The sequence below is a fragment of the Pezoporus wallicus genome, unplaced genomic scaffold, assembly GCF_028554395.1.
Source record: "Pezoporus wallicus isolate ANWC-B61680 ecotype Strahan unplaced genomic scaffold, APGP_CSIRO_Pwel_v1 contig_5709, whole genome shotgun sequence".
Lineage (NCBI taxonomy): Eukaryota > Metazoa > Chordata > Aves > Psittaciformes > Psittacidae > Pezoporus > Pezoporus wallicus.
The window spans coordinates 712,720-728,485 of NW_026635251.1; the positions used below are offsets into that span (position 1 = coordinate 712,720).

The 15,766-nt window shown below is 42.4% G+C and overlaps 1 long non-coding RNA gene across 1 annotated transcript; it reads right to left on the reverse strand.

Moving 5' to 3' along the window:
• Positions 1–878: 878 nt before the first annotated feature.
• Positions 879–12,712, reverse strand: LOC130601715 (uncharacterized). The gene is made up of 2 exons (XR_008972737.1): positions 12,592–12,712; positions 879–2,004 (listed from the first exon to the last, which is right to left on the reverse strand). It is a non-coding gene; the product is annotated as an uncharacterized LOC130601715 (long non-coding RNA).
• Positions 12,713–15,766: the final 3,054 nt, after the last annotated feature.

Consider the following 15,766-nt stretch of genomic DNA (forward strand, 5'->3'; position numbering starts at 1 on the left):
TATACAACTTTTTTTTCCCAGTGTAAAAATAGCTTCTTCTAGTTTGAAACATACTTGCTCCAAGCATCTCTAAAAGGCTGAGCCTATGGCAGGATTCACTGCTTTACTGGCAGCAAGAGTGATAAATGCAAATAGCCATGTAACCACCTTGTACTTCCTGAGTTCGGAACTCAAATTATGCCACAAAATTAAGCAAAACAGCATGTCACACACTAGAGAAACAAACAATATTTGGACTGATACAGGCATTGTATTTGGAAGGAAAACGTGAAAGCATCTTTACTAGCTAAGTATCCTGTCTGGTTCATAAGTTTTAATTTATACAGTTGCCAACTCTGCTGTTGCTGCTTCATAACAAAAGTGGCTAAAATGCTCTTCTGAAAGGATACATTTAACATACCTGGGGTCTGGCAACAGAAAGTATTATCCACTCTTAAATTTATGAATTCTCTGAGATAGTTTCAATGTGGAAAAGCAAAATCTTCTTCCAATATAGACATCTATACTATTTACGTTTCTGTCAGCCCTAGAATTCTGCAGCGCAGAATACAGTTTCCCTGGAGTACAGCCCAGCAAAGAATTGGTGAATAGTTTATATTTTATAACAGTGCCTTAAGTATCTGTTATTAGCTATACATTTGGAATAGGACATTTCCTGAATCCTCATTTACTGCCATAGCATTACAACATTAAATCAAGCTTTAGGTTTGTGTTTGCTTGTTACTTTGGGAATTTTCCTCCATTAAAGGTACATTGCTTTCTTATAGAGAGAGAAGAAAAGAGACAAAGAACAAAAGACTCTTTTTTTGAAGAAGGAAGTATGATATTAGCAGTTGTATTACATGTGTAATAGAATACACGCATATAATCTGCACCAATTTACATGAATTATTTAATTCGTATGAGCAATTTCTCTTCTCAAAAATAAATAGTATTATTCACTTCAGTTTTCTATTAAAGAATCAACAATAACTAAAAATCATGAAAATCAATATTACTGCAGATGTAGAGTACATGCAGAAAGAGAGGTGCACGGGATCTTTTGGGCAGAAATACTATGTCTATCAAAGGAAATTATTCCCATGATATTTTCACTTAAATACGGTATTTGGGAGGGTTTGGATTTAAGCATGTTGGATTTCTTTTACTTTGGATGTGTTAAATCTTTTTTCTTCCTTTTTCTGTAGCCTGCATTCTTTTGGAGTGTCAGGGGCTGCAATTTGTTTCACTAAAGCCAAAAATGTGGTTTTGCTTTGTATACTTAGCACTAGTTTCTATGTAAGATACACACTGGACAAATCTCAAGTAAAGATCTCTTCCAGCAGAAGGTCAGACACTTGGTGCCTTTTCCATATGTTCTGAACTGCATTGCTGGCTTGGCTGTGTGTTGAAAAGCAGCTTTGAGAAAGAAATCAAGTCCTCTTTGCACATCTGGAAATGTTGATGGTCAGTTAGATTTTAAAGCATTATGGTCATTCTCCACAACAAAGATTCAACATACCTTGAAGGCAAAAGCAGTGATTTACAAATGCTCATGACATTCCAGTGGTCATTTGAAATGAAGAGAGAATGGATTTAAAAAAACCTAACTAATGACCTTACACCCTTCAGAGTCCCTGTGTACTCCTGACAGTATCTAAACTCTCACACTGCTACTGCAGTAAGACAAAACACTTTTGTTGTTGTTCTTTACAGTGACTTCAAATTGTTAATACAATTTACATCATGAAGCTCATTCTGAACTAAAGTAAGAAAAAGGAAGACAAAAACATTCTCAGGCAAGGAAAAAGCCATTTTTTCATAAGAATCTAAAGACAAATGTGGCTGAAATTGAACAAATTGTCCTATATGTCTCTACTTAAATGGAAAGATATCGTGCTTTTAAAGATGAGAATATCTATGGGGATAAAATCTCTTTTATTCACAAAGTACCATATTTTATTTACATGACTCACATAAAATCTTCTTTCATTTCAAGAAAGCATTGTATATTTATCCAGTCTCCTGGAATACAGAGAAGGGACATATGGTGAGCATTTCTGGACCATCAATCAAATTCTAATACATCAGTCAAATCTGTGTAGAGTAAACACTATCTAAAAGAGCAAGGTTTGTTGTAAGGTTGTTTTTATTAAAAAAAAAATTAATTGTAATATTATTTATTTAAATAGTTACAGATTCTACACCAAAAACTTTCGTTTTTGTCAATGTGACAATTTTATCACCTGATACGTTCAAGAGATAATTTTTCTGAAAAGGATGGGAAAGCACCTCTAAAACTCAAGCTTCCCTACGTATGAAAACAGCTCATCAGAGATGGTCAAAATCACTTGTCATTTTAGTCAACTATTGGTTGACTCAAGGTTGCAAGACCCTCTGTACTTTACCAAAGGCTTCTTTTTTAATGCTAGGATCAGCGATTCTCACTTCATTTTGCTTGGCCTGCTTGTTGGGCTTTTAATTTTTCTTTGACATGGAAGTGATTTTCCTGAAAGAGTTTATCTTGTTCTGTATCTTATTTGCAGCTAATCTGTTCATCTCCTTTTCCAATATCAAAAGACTTAGAGTCAGTATAAAGCCTTCACGTTACAGCAGATCAACGACTAGAATTTGCAGTCAGCTGAAGCCAGATAAGTGCAACACAACCAGGTAATTTAGAAGTGGGCTGAACACTGTGTTCTGGGAGCTGTGTGGTGTTTGCTCATGCTGCCTCCAGCTGGATCCAATATTATATTCCCCACATGTAAGATGAACTCTCTTAGATACTTGCATTCTTAGATATGGTCAGCTCTTGCAGGTTTGAGATTAAATTAAGAGATTGACTTGAGAAAATCTTGATGTACTGGGTTAACTGCTGCTGATTTGATGAACTGTGGAGAAGGACATAAGGCTCTTCATAAGGCTTGTCTGCCTACTGCGTGGCAATCTGTTTGGCTTAAGCTCAAACACATGCAAAGTTGACTTCAAAGGAACCAGATCTCTATTGACCCCAGTTTGTGACACTTCCAGTGGATGCAAACCCCACGTGCTCGTGCTCTAACGCACAGTGTGTGTTTTGGAGCAGAAAGGTAGTACCAGCTCTGGAAGCAAAACAGTAGATTCCTTCTCTTTACCAAGGGCCCTGATTTTGAGGGTCACACTTTCTCATCCCTCTATGTACCTTTTTATATATGAAATAATAATCCATTAAAGCAAACTTTACAGAATGTTTAAGAATACCTAAAGATAACTTGTAAGTTATGGAATAAACTGTTCAAGCGTTGTGTAAACTCTACTGGAAGACCAGTTGTGGTAAATAATTTGGAGCATGGATAAACAAGATGGGTATTTTTTTCAGCATGTTAGGCCAGTTGTTTGTGAAACATTCTTCAAAACCTCTTGAGAAAATGCTAAAAGAGACATTGTGGAGCTGCAGGGAAGTGTGAAGCTCCATGGGCAGTCAGAGTGGAAGATGCCACTGGCAAGATCTGCTGGGCCAGTTGCTTTGGGGTCTGAGCTCAGACCACAAATTGCAAAAGAAACCTCTGGGAAGTCAAGGGAAACAGTTCAATAAAGTCATCTTTCCCAATACTAAAACTGGCTATACTGGGTAGGGCTTGGGTGGCAGTGAGGTAGCAAGAAGCTCCACTAGTCCCAGTATCCAGCTTTGGCTATGGTCTGAGGCACTCAGAGCTGGCATGCTCAGTCAGGTTGTGCCTACAACAACAGCCATGGCATAGGGATGGTCACAGCACCCTGTAGATATTCCCCAAGGCTTGTATTTCAGGTGATCTCTTCCTTTACAAGCTATGGATTGATTTTAAAGGGCTTTAGTGTAATAGGCTTATCCCTGGCCATGTTTAATCCATTAATCTTTTCGACATGCATTAGTTTGCTAAGAGGCAAGGCAAATTCAGGATGACAGTGAAAAAGAGACCACATTCAAGTAGTAATTGTTTCCATGTCAAAGACCAAGGTCTAAAAGGAACCTCTTAGCCTTATGCAGATTAAAGTTTAGCATAGCTGGGAACAACGTTAATATCTCAGGCATTATTTTATCTGACACATGGCCTGTAGATTTGAGCTATATTAAAAAGCAATTAATTTTCAGCTCTGATTTGTCTCTGGGATTTCCTGAGCATCCAGCACCTCCAGCTGGATCCGCTTTGGTGCTGGCCAGCCCAGTGCCAGCACCATTACTGTTGCCAAACGAGGTGAAGAGCCAGCAGGTAAATCCTTGAGAAAGATGGGATTTCCAAATATAACTCCAGGAAATTTCCTATTATCAAGGATCTAACCATTTAACGAAGAGCAGATGATTGATATTAATCATGCTGAAGTAAACAGGCAATGTTCTTGATTACAGTGTTGTGCCTGTGCTGACTCAGTGCTTGCTAATGTGTTATGCTGAGATGTTGTTCCTTCAGCTGTACTTTACACTTCACCCGTTGCCAGTAAAGCCCAGCTCCCTTGAGTAATATCAGAATTTACACTAGTAAAATTGACTTGAAACTAAATCCTGTGACACAAATAGACAAGTACAAAAGCATAAGAGGACAGAGGGCAAGACTGTGAATGCAGTACCCTGAAGGCAGCTGTCGGGTGCTTGTGACTCCTAGTCCTGTGCCTCCTGAGCAAGGATCAGGATGAGGCTGATTTCTCATCAGGCTGTGCCCCCATGCTGTCCAGAACATGCCAGCTACATCACTGCAAACATCCTTCCATGCACATGGTCTGGTCAGAACCACGCTCTCATTGGTACTCAGCCATTGGTGTGACAAGGTGGGTACATACTGCAGAGCAAGCTGGGAGTAGGGCAGTGTTTCCCAGTACAGCAGCTTACAGGCTGGGGCAGGGCTCTTCTTGGCCAGCAAAGTTTGAGTGCCTTCAAACTGAGGAGACAGCTAGATCCATGTATCCTAGCTCAAGGGAAGAACAGGAATGGAAAGAGGCAGGCCACTTACTTCTCCATCTCTAACCATCCTTTAGAAGACAGAAGCATCCTCCCCTGCTTTACAAGGGGCTGTTGTACCCATGGCAAGCAATGCATGCTGAGAGCCTCAGCATGCCTGGTACCCCAGGGGGCTTCAGCAGAGAAGCATCTAGTCATGGATCTGAGCCTAGCCAAAGCCCTGAAGCAGTGAGCCAGGCACTACTGGGAAAACACAGGAGCCCTAAGTGCTTGAAGAGCCCAGAGAAGAGGGGAGGCTTATGGCACTTGAGTACTTCCAGGTTGAGAGAGTAGTTGAGCAGTGTCTTTAGGGACTGTCTTTGTGGACTTGGGCTTCCCATACATAGAATCATAAAACTAACTAGGTTGGAAAGGACAATGGCCCAGCAAGCCAACAGGGAGAAACATTATCATCTCATACCAGAGCCTCATTCCTGTATCCTGAATACAGCACAGCTCATCCTTGCAGGAAACCACTTCTGCAGCCTGGTGTGTAAAAAAAAGACACTAGTTTAGCTAACACTTTTGCTTCTGCTTTGACAGGAAGAGAAACAGCTCAAAAGTATAGTAAAAAACTCCAGTGTCAACTCTGCTTCTTTCTGTGAGCAAGGAACAAGACTGGATAGCTCACACTCAGCTCTTGTCAAACAAAACTTCATGCACAGCAATGCACTGCACTGTCATGTCGTGTTTCTCCTTGTGCAAGAAGGTTCCCATTTGCTTCATCATCAGATGTTATTGCTTGGCTTTGATGCTGTTCCCAGTTAAGTCAATGGGAGTTTTGTCTTTAACTGTGATGAAGCAGTGTTATACCCATTCCACACTTACACTTTTCAAGAGAAGCCTAAGGATATAGTGCCTGGAGTACTCTCTTTCAGAGTACTTTCGGAGTACTCTGAAAAGCTTTGCTTTTCAGTTTGCCAATGTTACATAGGCGCTTGGGTTGTAGTTTAGCTGTGTTTCAGACACATCATCCAAACCCACAGGCATTTGATAACTGGAACGCCTACAGAATTAAAAAGTTGCAGTAACTTCTTGCAAAAATGAATCAGTGCATTTGTCAAGGCTTGACCATTAACCATTAACTTTCCAGCCAGATACAGAAACTTCTAAAGAACAGATCATATCAACATTAATCTGGCGATAGATTTTCATTAATGGAATGCTTCATAGACAGAAAAAATTATGAGATATTCCTGGGGGCAGTTATGAAAACATTCACCCTTAAGCAAGGACGCATTAGTTAACCAGCCAGATCTGAAAATAGATTGACTGTAGCTGTTTCTCAAAACAGCTCCAAGACTGCAAGCACATCTGCTGTGTGTTAGACTGGAAAGATCTGGCACCTGAAGAACTGTTACATACAATGTAAGGACCGTCAGACCCTGCAATATATTCCGCAGCAAGAACTCTGTGCGATGCAATGCAGGTTATGTCAGACTCAAGAATCAATATTAGATGCTGGATACAGTAGACAGAATAGAAATTTGGCATGCTGCTTGTGGGGGAGTGCAGGCAAAGTGTCCCGCTCAAGCTGCAATTTCTGCTGCAGAAATTAGGCTTCAGAAACAAGCTGTGGCCCATCCCATTAACATATGGCACTGGGTAAAAGGGCCTACAGTCCCTTGCTCCTGCCTTGCACTGATTGCTGGATAAAATCTCTGCACCTCCTTGTGTAGGCAGGGTGGGTGGGGAGCTGGCTGCAGGGCTGTGAGCAGGACCAGCAAACCGGTAGGTCCTCCTGTGTGTCATGCAGGATGCTGGCAGTGCTGCTTTTCCCCCAAGGAAGGGATCTGGGAAGCAAATATGATTCAGCTGCTATTGATTTGAGTTGTACCTAAAACAGAGCTTGTGGCAAAGCTGCACTTTAACCCTTGTGTTGCTGGTCACCTAAAACACGTAAATACATCACCTCTTCTCCCTGGGAGTAGTCTGTGCTCTTCCTGTAAGGGGAGGACAGTCTCTGCTTTCCACAGGGTCACTGCAGGCAGGAAGAAGACTAACAAAAATGTGGAGCTCTTTAGCACGAATTTGACTGTCAACAGCCCAGAGCAGCTCCACATTGTCCGTCCCTGTGCCCAAAGACAGCGCTCCCTTGCTGGTACCTGAGTGCTCTCTAACCCACACTGGCTCCTCGCCCAGCACATTTTGACTGCAGCACCATGGACGACAGGCCCTGTGTAGCTCTGGCTCCTGATGTCCCCTCCAGCAGCAGGCAGGCTGGCAGGCAGCAAAGGAGCAGAGGGATGCCTCTGGCTGACATGGAGGGAACTAAGAGATGTGCATGGCCAGGGATGAGGTTTAGGCAGTGACAGTGAGACAAGAGCAGTAGGAGAGGACCAGGCTGCAAGTCTGAGTGTTTCCCAAGATAGGTGCCAGACAATCCAGGTTTCCCTTGCTGATTTCTATACTGCAGCTATTCATCGCTGACAACAGACTCTGCAACATCTAATAATTTAGGCTTTTGAGTTCCCATATGGAGATGGAAAAGGGAGAGAAGAAAGGGAGTGGGGGCTTCTGAGGGTAGGGCCAACTTTGTTCTGAATTTACCAAAGGGTATTCTGGGACTAGCACGCTGCACAGGGGACAGAGCCTTGACCACAAAATGGCTAGAAGCCCTTTAACAGACTTTACAAAGGGAGTGGCCTGGGAAAGTTTTAGAAAATGAAAAAATGATGCAACTTTCCCTGGGAGCTGGAAAATACCAAATTGTATAGTGTGCATTGAGTATAATGGATGTTGGTTGTGACTCACCAGCCACATAAAATTCTATTACCTCGAATCTTCCATGAAATGGAGGGGAAGAGAAACAGGAAAACTGTACTAATTGAACAGAAATACTCGTCATGAAAATACTACAGCTTTTAGGTAAAACTAGAAACCAAGGTTGCATCTTCTTGCAAAACTTTCACACAGTTTGGGATTTCTTTTGTGCGTTTGTGTGAAATGTTTGCACCAAAAGGGTTGGATTTTTTGGCATTGATGTGTGTGCATACTTGTTAGCATTCTAGTGCAAGTGTCTGAGTATTGCTCACCAGTATTTACCTGCTTAACCAGAGCTGGGCACCTAAGGTTTTACGCTCTTACATCACCTTTGACATACAAGATTTTGACTAATCAAGGGGCATCCAAACAAAAAAAAAGAAAAATCTATTTAAGTTAGAAACAGCAAAAAAGGTCAAATGCTGAGAATGAAATACTTGCAAATGGTCCACAGCCGAGAATTATTCCCCTAAGAAACTTAGACGGAATGTCAAATAATGACTACATGAACCATTTGCAATTTGCGCTTTCAGGAAGTAAAATCAGCTAGAATGCTAATTGCAATCATTTGTCTAATAGTAAGATCTTCACATGTGGGCTAGAAGCCATCTACTGCAATGGCTGAAGACCTTTTAGAGGATTAGTTAGAACAGAGAAGCGCAGCTTTGTTTAGCTCTGGTTTTGTTGTGCACAAACTTTAATTTGCTTCTGCATTTTTTTTCTTGATTGCTTTATTTGGGTGGTTTGTTCCTACTACATCCTGGGGCTTTTGGCTTCCCAAAAGTAATATCTGTTGAGAAATCTCTGGGTCTTATTGCACATACATGCTATGCTCTTGTGCTTAAGGACTCGTTAGTCCTAATGGAAACCATTTGTTTTGGGTGGTCCTCACTACATACACTAATTTCAATACAGTACTCTACAAGAAGCCAAGGAGAGAGTGGGCCCAGCAAAATGTGCTTTGGAAAGCCAGCTCTGCCAAGCAACCTTTTTAACAGGGTTTTGAACAAACCAGGGCCCTGTTCAGATCAATGGCTTGACTCAGAGGCATATATCGTAAGCATATTCCTGTAAGTCATAGATTGCTGTGTGTAGATCTTAACCCAGTAAGAAAGCAAGCAGCCTGCCAGGTTATCACATGCAGAAGAGCTATCTCATGGGGTCATGTTGCTCAGGCACCACAAAATAGCAAGGAGCCCACACCAAGCCAAGTAGGTTGGAACATGCCAATAGTGCAAGTGCCAGACCTCTTAACAGAGGGAAATTCTGTGGAAGCTGAGGCACTCCAACATAGCTTTCTCCCCACCCCCAACCCCAGCACTATTTTCAGTCTTATCTGGCTCAGATTCAGTAACTGGTTTTCATCCAGTTATCATTTCAGCGGGGCCCAGGAGAACTTCTCAGGCATCTCAGCCATGTTTAAGCCAGTCCCCTGTGAAGGCAATGCAGAACTGAAGCACCACAGGCACAATAACTGTAAGGTGCCCAACTCAAATGCTCTCATGCAAGAGTTCTGCACCACAGGATTTGGACCAGGCAGAGGAGGAGGTGACTGCCCCTGCAAACGTGCTGGGTGTCAGCAAGCCCATTCCCACCAGTGGGCTGAGGAAAAGGGCTGACACTGCCTCTACATTATCTCACTGCTCAGCTGCCCGTGAGAGCAGCAGGCTGCGTGGGATTTACCAGCACACAGAGCTGAGGAAAATCAGACTGTGCTAAGCCAACTCAGCAAGAAAACAAAGGAAATGTTCCGGAGTGGAAGCCTTTTCTAAAGTAGTATTAAAGTATTAAATATCAAAAGTTGGAAGCGTCTATACACAGCAGTGCTTCAGACTACACAGTAATCACTAAAGATATCTGTCTAAGCTCAACTCCACCCAGGACATGAAAAGTCCATCCTGGTTTGTGATTGGTGAAGAACTGAAGCACTCACCCCTTACAAGGTCCTGTGATTTGTTGTAGGCATCTGTATGTTCTCACCACATTACCTGTCAATAGCTCTCTCTTGCCAGTCTCTCTGTGGTCATAGCATCTCACCAGTTAGGCCAGAGAAGTAGAACTGACCTTGTAATTTCCCTCTGTTGTTGCCATTATGGAAAATACTAGTACCAGAATTGTTGCCACACTGAACAGCTCCTCATTTCTGATTTTTCTGAGCAGATAAGAATGACCTAGGGCCTCTTAGTGTGTTTTACATCAAAGACTGATGAAGAGTCCTGACAGCCTTGATGTCAGTGCTGTAAATAAACCATTAATCACACTGCCATTCCAGGGAACAGCCTTCTCCCAGAGGGCATGAACCTTCTTCAGGTCACTAATATAAACCACATCTCCTCTAATCCGGTGGGATGGTGGTAATGTCAAGGCTTTCAAGGTGGGCTGGCTCTGTGTCCGGGGGATACTCCATTACTCTCATTTTAATGCACAGGTCATTGTTATGGTTCCAGTGGATTATAAATGGTCAATTAACGGAGAAGCAGTTTCAGTGAATTAAATAAAGTGCACTGCAGTTGGAGTTACAGAGAGAGGTGGAAAACATAGAAGGTTCACTGCCCTGTAAAACTTTCGAATTGGAGTTGAGTACTGCATAAAAACATAATGCAGAGGTGTAAGAGAAATGATAGGGTTGATGATGTGGCAAGTAACCAGAAGAGCATGGTCCTAGTAGACACTGCAGAGCCTAATGCTGTCAATACCAAAAATGTGTCTATTACTAAAAAAATAATCTCAAAATCAGTGCCAGCCCACCACCTTGTTAGCAGTATTCTGTGTCATGACACATTGTGGAAGCCTATAACTGACTCTTCAGTAAGACTGTCAGTAGAAATAACATTTTAAATATATACACACGCAAAAAAACCCAAACATTGTATATATATATGTTATAGATATTGTATATAATACATACATTATACATATTTACACACACATATATGTAAAAATAACATATTAGGGAGATTTGGAGATACAGCTAAAACCACAGTCAGCCCAACCTGCACCCTGTGTGTGGACTGTTGAGCCATCATGGGTGAACTGCAAGCAGAAATTTGGTCTTCTGACAGAGTAGCTTTTGCAATGGGAACTGCCTCATTAAGCATGGCTGTCTGCATCTCCCAGTGAAAAAACAGTGTAGAAATGATGATACAAGAGAGCTGGTGGCTGCCTCCCTGCATTAGACGCTCCTGAGGGTGTCTGTGATTCCCAGAAGTTACTCAAATGAATCAGGGAGCTCAGGGCTACTCTGAGCTATGCTAATACAGTTTTTCATGTGATAAATTATATATATAAAAAAGGAAGCAGTCCCGAGGGCATGTGAGCCAGCTGGCACTGGCCATTTTCACACACTGCCTCCTCACCGCAGCCTGGCATGGAGACTGCTAACACAGCTCTGTTACCAGAGGAAACCCCCACACTTCCCCTCTGGAGGCTGAGCCCAGGGTGTAAGGCTGCGCAGTGTGGTTTGTGTACTGAGTCCCGAGAGAACAGTTCTGAAGCCATGCTCAGGAAACCTCTGCCGAGCAGAGAGGGCAGTGAGTAGCTTCAGGCTTCTCAGCCACATCACAGCCCTCCTTTGTGAAAGGGATCTGGGTATGGCCAAGGAGGGGGTTCACACCATGCCCTGGACTCCTGCAGCTTCACTGGCCATGCTGGGTTTAGGACTCCCAAATGAAATGCAGTATCTCACAACTTGGCTTCTCTAATTACTTTAAAGCCTGACGCTTGCTAACCCAGATGGGCTCTGACCTGGATCTGCACAACTCAGGCTGCTGTCCAAGGGCAGATTCCTCACAAAGGAAACCACTCCACTGGTCTGCTCTACATTGCAGACCAAGTACCACAAAAGCCCAAGCTTACATTGACTACACAACTACAGCTAATAAACTAACATCTCAGGCACCTAAATCACAACTCTGTTTTAAATATAAATAGATGGAGTACAGCAGTCAGTGCCAGGACTAAGGCTCAACTTCCCTTGCTATAGCTTTGGGTGACCCTCACTTGCCTTATAACAAAACAAACCTGGGTGTGGGGGGTGCACATGTTTGCATAAACTTGACTGTAAAAGCCTGACTCCCTTGCCTGATGCCTTCTTAACCAGGACCAGAAGTTGAGATTGCTGTCTTGGAATGGGGTTTTTTAAGAGAAAAATGAACTAAAGAAATACGTTTCTACACTGAAGCACAGATCACTTGTACAGCCTAAAATGCCCCTACTTAAAAATGCCTTTTGCAAACAAAGGGTCACGAGTTTTTAAGCTGTCCAAATAATCCCTCTCACTACAACCATACGTAGGACAGGATTCAGCACTGTCCAACAGTGAGATTCATGAACTGGGCCTCTCACAAGCACCCCTGGAGAGAGGAGCACAAGGTAAACTGCCTTCCACTCCTGTCAACAGAACCTCAGCTGCATTTTTCTAAGCCTTATGTCATGGTCTGCATACTTAGATTTTCAATACAGTATTCATTTCAATTTTAAATCATAAGTTTCTGTAAAATACCTACTTCAAAGCTTTTCCGTGCACCTCCAGCATCATCATCTTAATCTGAACTCATTTTACAGGCCTGAACCCCACTTCAGAAACAATTGTTTTAAAATCATCTTTATTACTTCAGCCCTTATAACAATAGTAAGATAGACATTTAAAATATTGTATTTTGCCTTTTTGTAGTTTCTTAAGCAATATTTGGAGAGTGTCGTCCACAAAATAAATATGCACTGAAAGCATGCTGCTTCTAATCAAGAAGACTAAATTTAGAATTGAATTTATTCTAAATAAAAATATCTGATCAAGGTTCCCAGTACATATATTTAAAGCTATTCTGACAGCCTAGGACAATAAAAGAGTATTAGGTCAGTTACCATCTACATTTGATGGAAATAACGTCAAAAAACACCTGTGAGCTGGACAGAAGATACTCATGAAGTCTTGAGAAACAGAGGTCAGCACACCTTAATGCTGCTTCTGACAGACTGAGGTTCATGTGGGCATTTCCAGAGCTGTCAATGAATACTGTTGGTAAAAGTGAACCCAGAAATCACACACCAGGACCATACACAAATGGTATGTGTGTATAAAAGATGTACGTTATAGATATTGTATATCCTTAGCCACCTGGTGTCATCACTTTAGTCTGCGCAGGCTTGCTGTGCCATGTTTCCACCCACACTGCCTTGCTAATGTTTCACGAGCCATGTCACCCCCCCTTCCAACATACCCACTTCCCTACACTCTCCTCAGCCTTCCAGAAAGGCATCAGTGTGGGTCTGTAGCTAAGAAGAGAGGGAGGCTGAGGGGCTTCAGCTGGGTTTGTTGCTCTTCAGCCACCCTGCCCATCCTTCCTTATCACTGGGCCTGGACACACTCACCCACTTCCCCCCTATCCCTTCCCGCCCCTGAAGATGCTACAACAGCTCAGCAGGGGAAAAACAGGCAGCAGGACTGTCCTGGTGATCTTAAGCTGTTACAAGCAGCCTGATGATCTTTATATCCTGGATGATCTTTACACCTAAACTGGTCCCAACACACTTGGCTTTCGTCTCCAAACTATCAAGTAGGGTCTACAGCCCTGAAGTTGCCTAAAATTTCAAAGGCTGCTTCAGATGATGCAGCCATCCGTGATCACCGGGAAGGCTGCACAGTTCCTTTCCATTCCAGGGAAGAGCAAATGCTTGTAAACAAATGAATATTGTTTAGTATTAATGACAACTGCCTCCATCTGATGTGTATTCTGCAGTATATCAGAAAAGACCTTTCTTCTAAACAAGGGGAAAATTAAGTACAACCAATTAATTTCAATATCGTTAAAACATAACAGGATGCTGGTTTGTGATGGCTAGCACAGTACTCAGCACTAAATACTAACTTTATCTTATTAAAAGGACATGGTGCATGACATGCAAGCTAATATATGTTTCTCAAAACTACAGCCTGATGCTAATCTACATTCTACAAAATGTAGGCAAATGCTTCACTGTGGGTAAAGAAAAACCCCATGTGGAGGTGCATGGGACTGAAGCCTAAGTCTGTAAAACTTCAGAGATGCAAAAGTAGCACATGTTTACACAAAGCTTTTTTCCCCCTATTCTTGCAGTGTAATAGACCTTTACCTTTATTGATGAGCAAAATTGTGCCCAGGAATTTGAAACTGTGTCAGAATTATTGTTAAACATAACCCTCTTGAAAATACCTGAAAGCAAAATGTGGTGGGCTTTTTGGTTATTGTACCATGATGTGTTATCAGGAACAGTAATCACTCCCCTGAAACAGAACTTCTGCTAGTAGAAACACACACCGTTTCCTTATAACTACCCCCTCTTTTTCATACAACCCAATTTCATCGTCAAGAATGAGCATATTTAAAATTAATCAAGCCACTTTTTACATCTATTTCTGTAAGAGCTGCTGGCTGTTGCATTGCTGTAACACATCATCAAGGAAATGGCCAGCGGGAACAAGAATTCTGCAGGCTGACAAGACAAGCAATTCTTACTAAATGCAAACTGTCAACTTCTGTACTTTAGATAAATGCTTTGATTTAGGAGGGTCAGAGACGGGCAGGAGGTGTCAGCAGACAGATTGGAAGGTCTCTGGGACTTTTCAAGAGATTTATAAGTTGGCTTTTGTTTGGGTTTTAAGCATTTTAGTTTCTTTGAGGTACTCAAACCCAAGTTGACATACCTTCTAATTTTACTGTGTGCTGACTGTGCAAGTTAAATGAAAACACTGCAAATTTTCACTGTCCTCAGTGATTTAGCAGGAAACCTCAATAGTCTTATAGGTAAAATGACCTAGAAATAGCCTTTGATCTGCAGTCTATGTATGCACCATAAAACACAGAAACACAGTCAGCATAAAGTGCTGCAACAAAGACCTGGGGTTTTTGAGTCACTGGGCAGCAGCTCATTTGTTGTGCAATGAAACTGTCATTGTTCTTCCATGTTGATGGAACAGCTGGATCAAACTTGTCCTGACCTATGGGTAGGGATAGAGGCTGCAGTTTTCTCCTCAAATGCATTTATAGTCAGTTGGCCCCTGGCAGCCCCAAAACTGGTTCTAGCTCCAGGTAGAGCAGGTTTTTGCCTGTGGCAACAAAGCAATCATAATCCTGCCACTTATGCCAGAGACATGGTCAACTGACAGCTGGATAAGGCAGGGTTCATGGAGTGGGAACTGGTTTTGGGAGAGGCTGCAGTAGCTTCTGACACAAACATCTCTATCCACACTCAGTTTTGCTTGTTCTTCTTCCAGTGGCATCTCCTGTGCAAGGAAGTAAGTGCTATAGCTCACCCTGGGGCAGGGAAAATCATCTCTCTTTGTATTGCTCACAAGCCTTAGGAGGGATGTGAAATGGCTGTAAAATAGCCTCCCTACAGACAGGAACTGGTGGCTGAAGTCCCCAAGCTCCAGCCCTTCATGCATATCATAGGGCCTGCTGGTAAGCGGGGGACCCTGTTCCCAAGGGCACCATCAGTGTTTCTGCTCCGCACTCTGTGTGTCCCCATCACTGCCATTAGACCACTTGTGATGGAAGAGCCACTGCAGAGTTTTCTTTTGAAAGTTCACTTTTAGAAACAGAAACATGGAAAGTAGTTCTTTGGTTTGACTTTTTACGGAAAACACATGAGCAGAAAGCAGTGGGACCCACCTGCTAGAATATCCTGCCCAGCGCAATATCCTACCCTTTGCTCTTGGAAGGCATTTCAAAGAATATTTTCAATTTTTCCACACTTGCTAGCCAGTTTAAAAAGGAGTTTGCTAGTGATGCTATAATAGCTGCTTTACTTTCATTTGTGATAGCTGCTTTTCTGGATGTGTTTTCCCGATGTTTTTGCAGAAGAGGTTATTTCCTTGACATTCACGTGGTTTGGGGAAAAAGTTTGCATTTCAGATTTTAATTTTGTTCTTGTGTGTTAAGAACAGAAATGAGACTATCAGCTCCCTAAAGGATGTTTAAGGTATGAGCTGTGAGCCAGATGCGGGCCATAAAACTCCACAGTTGAGACTCCTTGCAGGCAGCTGCACTCACCTATCAACAGAGACTTCAGATCCAAGCATGTACTGAAGCCAGA